Below are 11,739 nucleotides of genomic sequence, written 5' to 3' on the forward strand. Positions count from 1 at the left end.
TAGTTGAGCCAAAAGAGTCACTTGAAACAACGAGATAGGTTGTGATGGAATGGTAGGTTGAACAAGAACTAAGATGACTGCAGTTTGTACATTAGTTCGAGAGTTCATGTTCGGAATGAACATACATGATGTAGGCATAGAATTAGAAGACCAGATGGGGTTTTGATACAATTTTGAGGAACTAGGAGTACCCGATACTAACTAAGCTAAAGTGGTATAACCATGTGGCAACATGGGTCCACTAATTTTAAGATAAGTGAGAGACAAGACTCTTCCCATATAAGGAAAGCATTATGGAAGGAATTCATATCCTTTCTCATCATCCACGTCAGGAGTATGGATAGCAGAACTTTCCAAATGACCTGGAGAGGAGATTAGAATTTCACCTTCTGAGTCCATAGATGGAAACAATTGGTTACAAGGAACGCAAGATGTACAAGGAGATCACTCTAAAGGAATACTAGGCCCGTCATATGGACTGTAAGGACGCTGAGGAGATATCACAACAAGATTGAATAATGGATTCAATAGGTGAACCGCAAGTGCTTGTGGACTTTCAGGAGTCTGCGGGCTCTCAGTGGTCTGAATAACATTATCAAAGGAATCTAGATCAGATTCTTGAGGTGACCAGGAATCTGAATGGAGGAGGACAAGAAGACAAAGGCTGGATACTCAGAATAATTCCAAGTTCAAAACCTTGATCCTCAACTAACTGAGGAAGTTCCATATGAACTCCTTGGGAGGACCCTTCAGTATCAAACAATGAATGGGAAGCATGAGATGCACTCAATGGTTCAGCCACGATGACTTTCTCTCAACAACAAAAAAGGAAAGGAAATCCATTTAGGGATTTTAACAATCTTGAAATTAACACGGAATTACTCAATTTTGGTTTAAGAAGAAGTTTCTTGGGTTCGACATGTTTATCGTAGGAAGTTATTTTTAGAAACAAAAACTCTTCCTTTTCATATTTTAAGAGTCAAGAAAATGCCAAAAAGGTGACTCTAGTCGCTTTCAATAGTTTTTGATCTTGAAAGGGCAAGTTTCTCGATCATCTATTCAAATTTAAAGAGTTAGAAAATATCGAAATGACTGCTCAGGTGAATCTATGTAAAAGGAGTACCAAGTAACCGTGAATTGCAATATACACCTCAGCAAATAAATTTACCAACGACATGATGTACGTACAGGCAATCTACTTGAATTTTGTGTTAATTCTATCATGTTTACAGGGCAGTACACTCAGCTTCCTATGGATAAAGGTTTGCAACCTATGGGGGTCTCCCTTTATATACGTGACGGTACAAGGAGCACAAGTTCATGCTAGGATTGTTTAATGCCGAAGAGAACGCCAAATGAAAAGTGTTAAAGAGGTTGTAACACACCTCTAGCCTATACCACTAAATGTGAATGTTAATGTTTCAAATGCTCCTTAGATTAATTCATAGATTTTAAAGTTTACCTTGGAATTATGTTTCAATTTCAAGGCCTTAACGATGCTGCATGTTCCTAAAATGCAAACTAGATGATGAAATGAAATTCTTCAATTCGATGAAAGCTATCTATGTTGGGAAGAAGATCACTCAAATCATGCATCAAAGTAAATGAAAAATGGCAACCATGACAATATTCATATGATAAGAAAATGTGATGCCAAAACAAACCTTAAAGAAAAATTTCCTTAAGATATAATGATGATTTTTTTCTCTTTTTTCGAAATGCAACTATCATAAAATAGTGAAAAAGTAAAAGAGAATTCAAGCAAGCCAACAAATATGAAAATCTCCTTCACATCAATGATTTGAATGCAACACAAAATTCTTCAAAAAATATGAATTGAATAACACTTTCACTTTCACTTTTCGAAACGCAAAATGCATAGAAAACACTTGTTTTTCAAAGAGAATGTAAGAAACTTCCACACTATCTACTAATGAAAACAACTTAAGACACAAGAACCAAAAGTGATCTACGAAGGATGTCTGAACACACAAAGACTCTTCAACACAGCTAATTTATCTCTTATAACTGATGAAAAGACCAACGAGTGGACGAAGGTTGATCTAGAAGACCTAGAAACCCTAAAAGGTTAATCAAACTCCAAGAACTCTCAAACCAAGTTAAAAGGTGATTGCAATTATACAACAAGAAAATAAACCAATATCATACTGGTAAATCACTAGGAGAAGGGAAATATAGTTGAAAATAACAAAAGAAACTCTAATTTTCTTAATTTTCTACAATCATCGCACTTGTCAGGAGTAAAATAGCGATCATCGCTACTACAATAAACAAAATCATGATGTCATTGTGACTGTCAAGGTCAAACCCATGATGGTCAGGAAAAACAAAAAAGAAACTCAAAATCTTCAAGAACAACTCAAATCAACAACCTTCAAGCATCTACGAGACAATGACATTGATCGCAGACAAACAATGAAGTTTAAAAATGAATGGTTGATCAAACTTGTCAAAAGACAAGGTGAAGGAATGGAAGGAAATGGTCATAAGCTCCCCAGTGAAGTCGCCACTTGTTTGACAAGTTTAATCCTCTACGTGGATAGAGACAATCCCTATAACCCAATGAGTGGGTCTAGCAACTAAAGGGACAATCAACTAGACATATTCCTAGATTATAATTGAAGAGTGGAATGAGAGAGATAACCTACCTCGTTATGATGTTATCCTGATTTCCTTTGTTGAGAGCCTCGAACTACTTTTGTCACAATTTTTTTCTTTCTTCTCTTAGTGCTTATGTAGCTACACAAGTGGTTGAGAGACAACAAAGCATTCCAAAACCAATAGAAAATCCAACAATAACCTACTTAGGATGACCAAGGAAGATGAACCATTAGTTGTATATTATTTAAAGAATAAGGGAAAGCTTACAACCATAACATTGATGTTGAAAGGATCTCTTTGAGTGGTAATCCAAGTCCAAGCCAACAAACCCTCCAAACACTCCTCCAAGTCTAATGAATAGCCTCTAAGCACAAGCTCAACATAGGGGTGTAAATGGACATAGCCCAACCATTTGGGAATGGAGAGGAGGAATTGATAGGTTGGGAGAGGGAGTTAGGACTCCTTCAAAGATAGGATTATGCCCACATCTCAAGGAGGTAGCTGATAGGGATGAGACCAAGAGGTCAAATTAGGAGGATTGGTCCTCATCTATGTGAAACCACCTCCAGCTCGCTGCTCTAGAAGCTTCTAGATCACGAAGCTTCTCATTCTCTTTGGAAAAATTTCCTTGTTGAGACCATCACAGGTATGCAAGGGAATAGACTGATGCCATTGCTATCTTAACAAGGTGCAATAAGTAACCATCGCGGTCTTGAGCTTCATAAGAACGATGATCCTCATTTTAGGGTTTTAAGAGAAATTTCTTGAGGGAAAGCTCTAGATATTTTCAAAGAAAATTTAAAGGAGGGATCTGAACTATATACGTGGATTAGTATACTATATAATTATCATGTTTCAGACACTTCAGGGTTTTTCATAGGGAAGTGCAGGAGGCATGACAAAATAATGTGTAACAAAGAGTTTCCTAGTCATTTATGTACCTGTGACATAGGTTTACATATAGTAAGTCCAAAAGAAGAGTGCTAATAAATTAACCTAAAATAACAAGACACAAGGATCCTTAGATAGAGGGTTTTAACTAAATTTTACAAGAAAACTCTGAAATGGAATCAAAGAAGATAAATTAAAAATTCTACCCAAAAATATGTTTGTGGCTCACAAACCTAGGGATAAAAGGGTTATAGTTAGTATTATAACTACAAGAACCAAAGCAGACGACAAGTTTTTGAAAACATGAAGAACTTGGTTAGGTAAGACAAATAAACAAAATAACCAAAATTATAACCAAAAGGGAAAGAGTCTTACCTGAGAAGAGAAGAAGCCCCTCAGATGGAGCTCATGCTAGTCATATAAAGGTAAAAACCCAAAAAGTAATTACGAACCCTTGTAGAAATAATAGATAGAAGGAGAACCCCTCATGTAAATAAGTGGGGTGTAAAAGCCGATTAACTACGAAAAAAAGTGAAGGGTAAAAAGAAAAAATGATAGCATGAGTAAAAGTCGCAATAACCAAAATTGAAGGAAGTCGGAAAACCTTACCACTAAAGAAACATAAAAAGAACTATGGGTAGGGGGTAAAAAGGTGTAATAACCCTAAAAACCCTCATGTTAAAAACCTCGACAGTAACTAATTTCTTAAATAGATTGTAACCAATCTTACTACCATGAAGGAAGATTGTGTATTCACTGCCAAGTTTAATATAGAAAAGGGGATGGTTGAAGCCACAATCTGAACCCAATATTGTGTGTTTACCTACCCATGAAGAATGAACCACCTTGTCAAGTATCAAGGGAAAGGATATAGCCTAAGTGGAAGGGAAATAGCCACCTTATTACGCATTGTAATGTTAAGTCATGTCAAGTGTAAGTCAAGTGTCAATAGTGGATGTAACAATCATACAATTGGTGAAGAGTCATTAGGGTAGTTGAACAGTCACAAAGGGGAATGTCAAGGGCCACCCCACCCTTTGCTATAAATAGTCCCTCATAACTCATTGTATAGGCTTTTGGTTAGCCAAGCTTCTGATAAGACTATCTTAGAGAGAGCTTGGACAATATTGTAATGCGCCTTGGATTCTCTACTGCACGAAGCTAGTACATATCTTTGGAGGAGCAAGTGGATGTGGCTATAAATTTCCACTATTGGGGCTAGTGGGTTTGCATGGTGTTAGAGCCTAGATTTACCTCAGGCTGAAAAGGTAAGATTCTAGGTCCACATCAAACCACACTCAGCCTCGTAACTAACACTACAAGGAGAGGAGAGGGCTCTCTCCTAGTCAATCTCAGCAAAAGATAATCGATGGGGCTTGAGATGACTGAAATACAAAATAATTTTAGGCTAGGTATGAAGTGCAAAGGTTTTATTTAATTTTTTGGGAGTTTTGTTGGAATCAACGGAAAGGCAAATTTGGGTTCGGGGATGAGGCCAAACTTTCACAGAGTTCTAGTTGGGGCAAGGTAGGTAGTAGTTTTGATGCTTTAAATTAAATGAATGGATGGAAAAGACTGCTGAGGAGCTAAAGAGGGCAAGAGGGTACGAAGAATCCTCTTCAAATTGAGGAAAACATTGAAAATTAAACAAACTAACAAGCAGAGCACAACAATCTAATGAATTCTACCTTTTGTCACTCATTTGTTTAATTCAGAAGCATAGAGAAGGAAAATGGCATACATAAAACATTAATGAACTTACAATTACATGAATAAAAACACCATAAAAACACACAGCCACAAGGATCCCAACAAGTGCTACAAAACCCTGGTCTTTCCTTTGCCAAAAAATGCAGAAATGAGATGTACAATGGAGTCGAAGCAATCCCAAGTGTCCAACCCTGAAAATGACTGAGAAATTACATGATATAGACTAGTCTAACTTCTTCAAATGCCTCTAGGGGTCGAGCTCGTAATTCTAGGAGTTGTTTCACCCATATCTAAATAAGGAACTAAAAAGTAGGCAATGAAACAACTTGCCTCTATATGCTAGGAAACTGATTCATTCATTTAGTTTTCACTTTTTAGTGAATGAATCCTCTAGAAAAAGTAAAAATGTGCCAATGTTACATCATGGTCATCAAATTACATCACGGAAGATCAAGAGTAACAACAACAAGTAAAACTAGTCAAAACTGGGCAAATTTCTGAGCTGAAGAGTGAAAATGAGGCCAAATTTCTCTATGCGTTGCGCCCAAATTCTCTATGCATTGTGCCACTTTGGAGCTGATTTTGGGGCACTTTCCAAAGTCCAAATTGATCTCATGATAGCTCGTTGGAAATCCGTACCTGTCTACTTTCCAACCAAAGTGGAATATCTAGATTTGGTGTCAACTTTCCGCTCCAAATGTCCAATGTCCCAAGACTGCTTCCTATGTGTCAAAATAGGGGCAGTGTGATCATTTTTTGAGTGTTTTCTGACCTTTTGAGGGCTCAAAACCTGCCCAAATTTCTTGTCCATAGGGAGGAAAACATAATTTATCATGAAAAATCTAGAAATGCAATTTTTTTTGGATTTGGATCCCTCTAGCGAAAGCGAGCGCCACATGGCACGGCGCATAGGGAGGAAAACCCTGTTTTTAAGTGCAAAAAATTTTCAAAACGCAAAAATTGCTCCAAATTTCTTGAAATTTGGGCTAGACCTTCTTCATCAAGAGCTATGATGGGCCAAGGATGCCTTGGCCAATATCTAGAGTCGATAATGCTGCTTTTTCCTCTTTTTCCTTTTTGATGCCTTCCTTAGTTTTGCCTTTAAATTTCTTATTCGTCCCTTGCAAACCTTGTTCCGCACCATGTAGTGGAAAGCCATGTGTCTCAGCAATTCTTTGTCCCTAACAACTTTGTCCAGTAGTTTCTCTAAGTGGATGTTGACTCTCTCGAGCCAAGACTCCCGATCATCATTAATCTCTTGCTCCAATGAAGTGAATTTAATCCTCCTCCTTTGGGCAGCCTGGCGATTCTCCCTGATGCGTTGTAATTCCATAATCACCTAATGATCTTCAAGCTGCTTATTCATTTGCTCCAACTATTTTATAATCCACTTAGCCCTCTCCAAGTGGAGGGACAAGGCTTTGATCTCTGTTTGCTACTCCTGGATGATATCTCTAAGGTTGGCACTTTGCAGGACCATGTCTGTATCGTCATCCTGAATGAGAATGAAGTCGGTCTCTCGTTCACCTGAAGGCCCCTCATCTTGCATTGGTCTCTTTCCTTTGTCCTGTACCTGTGGTGCCGATGTCGGAAGCGAGGCCCCTTCCACCGCAGGTGGAGATAACACTCGCTTTGCTGCTGCAAATAACTCTGTAGTGCCCTTCTGATAAGTAATGAATACTAGCATAGTAGAAGTGTGAGTCTCATGACATTTTTGCTTATAAGAAGGTCCACCTATCTCATGTCCAGCCTCTCAAGATCCCTGTGAAACTCTGAAAAAGTCACGAGAGATAAAATCATCCCAAGTGATGCCCTGTAATCAAAGCTGATGAACCACCACAATCTTGATGAGAGCAAAATGATAAACAATATTAAGTTGCTGCTGAGGGGTCTTGTGCTGCACAAGGGTGGTCATCCTTTCTATGTTTTGGCATATGAAATAAGGAATGTTCATCATCCGTACTCGAGTGAAATGCATCAGCAGCTTGATGTGATAGGCATACAAGTGGGAGAACCGTCCCTCACAGCTGAAATACTTCATGATCAGTTTCATTAAAGACACATATTCATCTTTGAGGTACCAAAATGGAAACACTCTCTTGAGCTATCTCAAAAAGCCAGGCTTGATGTACGGTTCATAGTGCTTTCGGTCAATGTTCTCCCTCTTGTTCCATGGTTCTCCAATGTTTGGTATGCCGGTTTCTAATGAAATAGAATGTGGTGTTAGTGTGAAAGTGACAACAGCTAAAGTGGCTTGATCACCATGTAAATGCAATACAGACAAACGAGCCAACTCATCATGAAATTGAACATTAGCAACCTTCTCACAAAACTCATAACATGACTGATGCTGGAAACAAAAGATGGCATTAGGGCAGGCCTGTAATTTAGTAAGGGTGGTTGGTTCTTCTCTGATATGTCTGCCACCTCTATGAGGCCTCCTGGGTGCATGTCCCTCCGTGGGTGAGTCACTTTGGGTCTCCACTTCATAATCATATGAATGATCGGATGACATAACTGCTGGTAAACAAATTGCCCTGGAGAAATAGATGCTGATGTATGAAAACTATGTTGGACTGCCTTTTGGTGATGTGCTTGACCTCTGCTACCAAGGGAACAAACAGTGAAATGAGGGGCTGCAAAGGGAGGGGAAAATAGTGAGGGATTAGGGACTGTTGGGATAGATTTAGTTAGGGGTATATGGGATGGTTTGAGAGTTTATGTATAGGACTAGGGTTTAGGATTTCACATTAGGAAAATTGGGGAAGGGAACCTGGGATAGGGGATGAATGAATTTGAGGGTAGTGGAACTTAGGGAATAATGAAAACAAGGGACAAGTGAGATGAGGGAGTGAATTTGGTGACAAAATAGGGAATTGAAACCCTAGCATAAATTTTCCTTGAGGTATTTTAAAAGGTAAGGTTTGATGTTTTTTGTTTTAACCATTACCATCCATCAACCACCATACTCTAGCACAAGCTTGGACGAAACACAAAGATGGAGGCTCTACCTGGCAGATACGTGCGAGTTATTGGCAATTTGGAGCAATTGTTAGCAGTTTTGGGCCTTTCGTTGTGTCTGCCACGCAACACACCCAATGTGCTGCACCTCCCCAGTGCATCGCACCTGTGTAAAATAACACTGCGTATTCATGCCCAGTGCACCGTGCCTCACCAGTGCGCCGCGCCTCCTGCTCAGTGCGCCGCGCCGGCCGATTTTCACCCAAATTCACCCAATTTCTCACTTGCCCATCAAATTTGCTCTATCTTACTTCTATTTTGCAAATGAGCTTATCACATGAAGACATTGCTTATAAACCAAGAGCTTTTGAAATTTTAGCTCATGAAACCCACTTTCCTAATGTTTTTTCTTTGGCACTTTTCACTTTCTAATACAAGCTCTGTTTTTGTTGTTTCCTTTGATTTTTGACTTAAATGATGAACCTCTTGGCAATTTTTTGCAGGGATGTTAGCATTGGATTTTGGCAAAGGAAGACCAAGGCTACAACTGAAATATCCAAGAACTGAAAATTTTGAAATTTACATGGCAATATATTACAAAAGACGAAATGTCGAATTTTCTTCAAAACAGAGTTTTGAAGAAAAGTCAAAGTCCAGCGATATGATGATGAAATGTTTGAAATAAAAACTTTTTTATACCTCCCTCTGGCCTGCTGGCATTATTGGACACTTTGAAGACTGAATTCGCTAAACCCTAGATGTAATGACTGAGATGATCCTTTGTTGACCAAGAGACGAAATATTGACTGCCATTGATTGGACAATGATCTTTATGGACCTTGATGAAAAGACCTGAGCCAACAAGTACAAGACGGGAGGGGAATGATTGACAAGGCCCTTCCGTCAGATTATTGCATGCCCCTAGTGGAATGCAGATGATCGAGCTGAATGAGACACCTAAAATGAAATGCAATAAGAAAAATGATCTCTGACGGAGGGATGCAAAGACCGACACTAACATTGGCTCCAATGGGCATGGTGGCTCCTAGGAGGTGCCAAGAAAGGAAAATATCTGGAAGAGATAGACTGTGCCTTCTTCCATTGGGCTATGGAGTCCATTATTTTGACAAATTAACAAAAGACTCTTGACTTATTGATTGACTGATACTTAACTCAAACCGACTGAATTATGAAACCAAAATGACTGAAAAACTGACTCGACAAACTGAACCCAAAACTGATATCTTCCTTCAGAATTATAGCCTTCACTTCGGGCCCCAGACTGAAGAAAAGATCACAGCACATACTTGCAATGAAACTGAAATAAAATGGTGTATACAGTGACATTGTAAACAACAGAAACAACTCAGAAATGATACCGCTTGAGCAGTCGACCATTGACCAGCCCTCTTAGACAATCTTCCCCATTCATCTCCTTTAGAAGAAAAGCATTATGACCCCAATATTCTCCAATCTTAAAGGGACCTTTCCAGAGATTTTCAAACTTACCATGCTTACCCTTTTCCTCATTCCTTGCATCCCACTTTAGCACCATGTCATCCAACTGAAATTTTTCCGCCTTTGCTTTTCTATCATAAATTTTCTTAATTCTCTCCTGCAACTTAAAAGTGTTTTGAAAACTTCTTCTCTCATCTGCTACAAATGGATCATTTGATTTAGTCTTCTCTGCATAGGATCGTCTTCACTACCAGCCTCCTGAAGAAGTTTGACTACCGGGGCTGCGAGAGAGGTAGGAAACACTGTATCAACTCCATAAACTAGCTCAAAGGGGGACATACCAATGGATTTCTTCTGACTTACTCGATCTGCCCAAAGTGCATTGACCAACTTCTTATGCCAACTCTTCTTGTTTATTTCTAGCAACCTTTTAATGATGTTGACCAAAGATTTGTTGGAACACTCCGCCAATCCATTTCCTTGTGGATGATAAGCAGTTGAGTGCCCCAAAATGATTTTATACTTATTACAAAACTCAATCATATTTTTTGATTTGAAAGCTGCTACATTATCAGTGATTAACTTATTCGGGCAACCAAAATGAGACAAAATATTATTCTCAAGGAATGAAATTATTACCGCATCCGTAGCTTGTCTAGCGGGAACTGCTTCTATCCATTTCGTGAAATAATCTATCATCGTGAGGATCCATCGATGTTGACCTAAAGAAGCAGGATGAATTTCACCAATGAAATCCAAACCCCACTGCTAAAAAGGGGCACTCACCTCAATGGGCTTAAGCGGCAAAGGCAATAATTTCTGCTTTCCTTCAAAAATTTGACATTTATGATAGCTCTTGACAACCTTATATACATTATCAAACAATGTCAGCCATTAGTATCTCACTCGCAGAATTTTATTTGCGGTTGTTTTCCAAAAAAGGTGACCACCACAATCTCCTTTATGGAAATCCTCCATGACCTGCTTTCTCTTCTTCTTCCACCAAACAATTCAACAAAACACCACTAGGATCTTTCCAATAAAGTGCAGAATTCAAAATACAAAACTTAGAAGCCTTTAACTTGAGAGTTCTACCTTTGTTTCTAGCCATACCAGGTGGTGGGGACAAATTTTGAAACACATATATGATATCTGAATACCACGGCAAAAGAACAAATATTTCAGATACTTGAAGTGACGAACCTTCCTCATTCTCGTCGGACATAGCAACAATCAGTTTTATGTCTAAGACATGTAAATTCGATTCAGCCATTAACTTTGCCAATCCTTGTCCTTTAACAAGCTTTGTGGGTTTTATCTCCACATCATACTCCAGAAAAGCTGCAATCCACTTGCCTCGTCTTCCTTCTGGATCTATTTGAACCAAAATATCTTTGACAACAATGTTAGGAACATAAGCCAAAATATGAGAATGCAGAATATATACCCGAAACTCTTTCAATGCTTTTACAAGTACAAGGGCTTGCTTTTAAATGATGTTGTACTCCAAGGTTGCATCTCTTATAGTTTAGCTGACAAAAGCAATTGGTCTTTCGTGCTCATCTTTTTTCTGCATTAATACAGCTGCCATAGTATGCTCCGAAGCAAATGAAAACAGTATAAAATCTTGAGTGTAATTTGGGCTGATTAGAACTGGAGCTGAAGAGAGAGCCAATTTTACTAGATTGGAAGATTTTACAGCCTCTTCGGTCCACTTCACTTGGCTGTCCTTCTTAAGCATGTTTGTAATCTCTCTTAGGTGTTCAGTGAGATTAGGCACAAAGCAACGTAAAAAATTCATCTTACCATTAAAAGATTAAATCTCCTTCTTGTTTTGGGGAAGGTCAATTTTCTGAATCGCCTCTACATGTGCTGGATCAATACGAATGCCATCTTTTGAGATAATTTTTCCAAGTAGTTTGCCTTCATCCATGGCAAACAAGCTCTTCTTCAGATTCAGCGACACACCATATTTTCTACACTTTTGAAAGACAATTTTCAAATGATACATGTGATCTTCATCTGAATTGGAAAACACCGTCAAATCGTCAAGGTACAAAACCAAAAAGGCATCCTTCTCATTTGCGAAATCCATAT

Source organism: Pinus tabuliformis, chromosome 3_1 (assembly GCF_031772625.1).
Source record: "Pinus tabuliformis cultivar Carrire ecotype Pingquan chromosome 3_1, CPIR1, whole genome shotgun sequence".
In the NCBI taxonomy this organism is placed as follows: Eukaryota; Viridiplantae; Streptophyta; class Pinopsida; order Pinales; family Pinaceae; genus Pinus; species Pinus tabuliformis.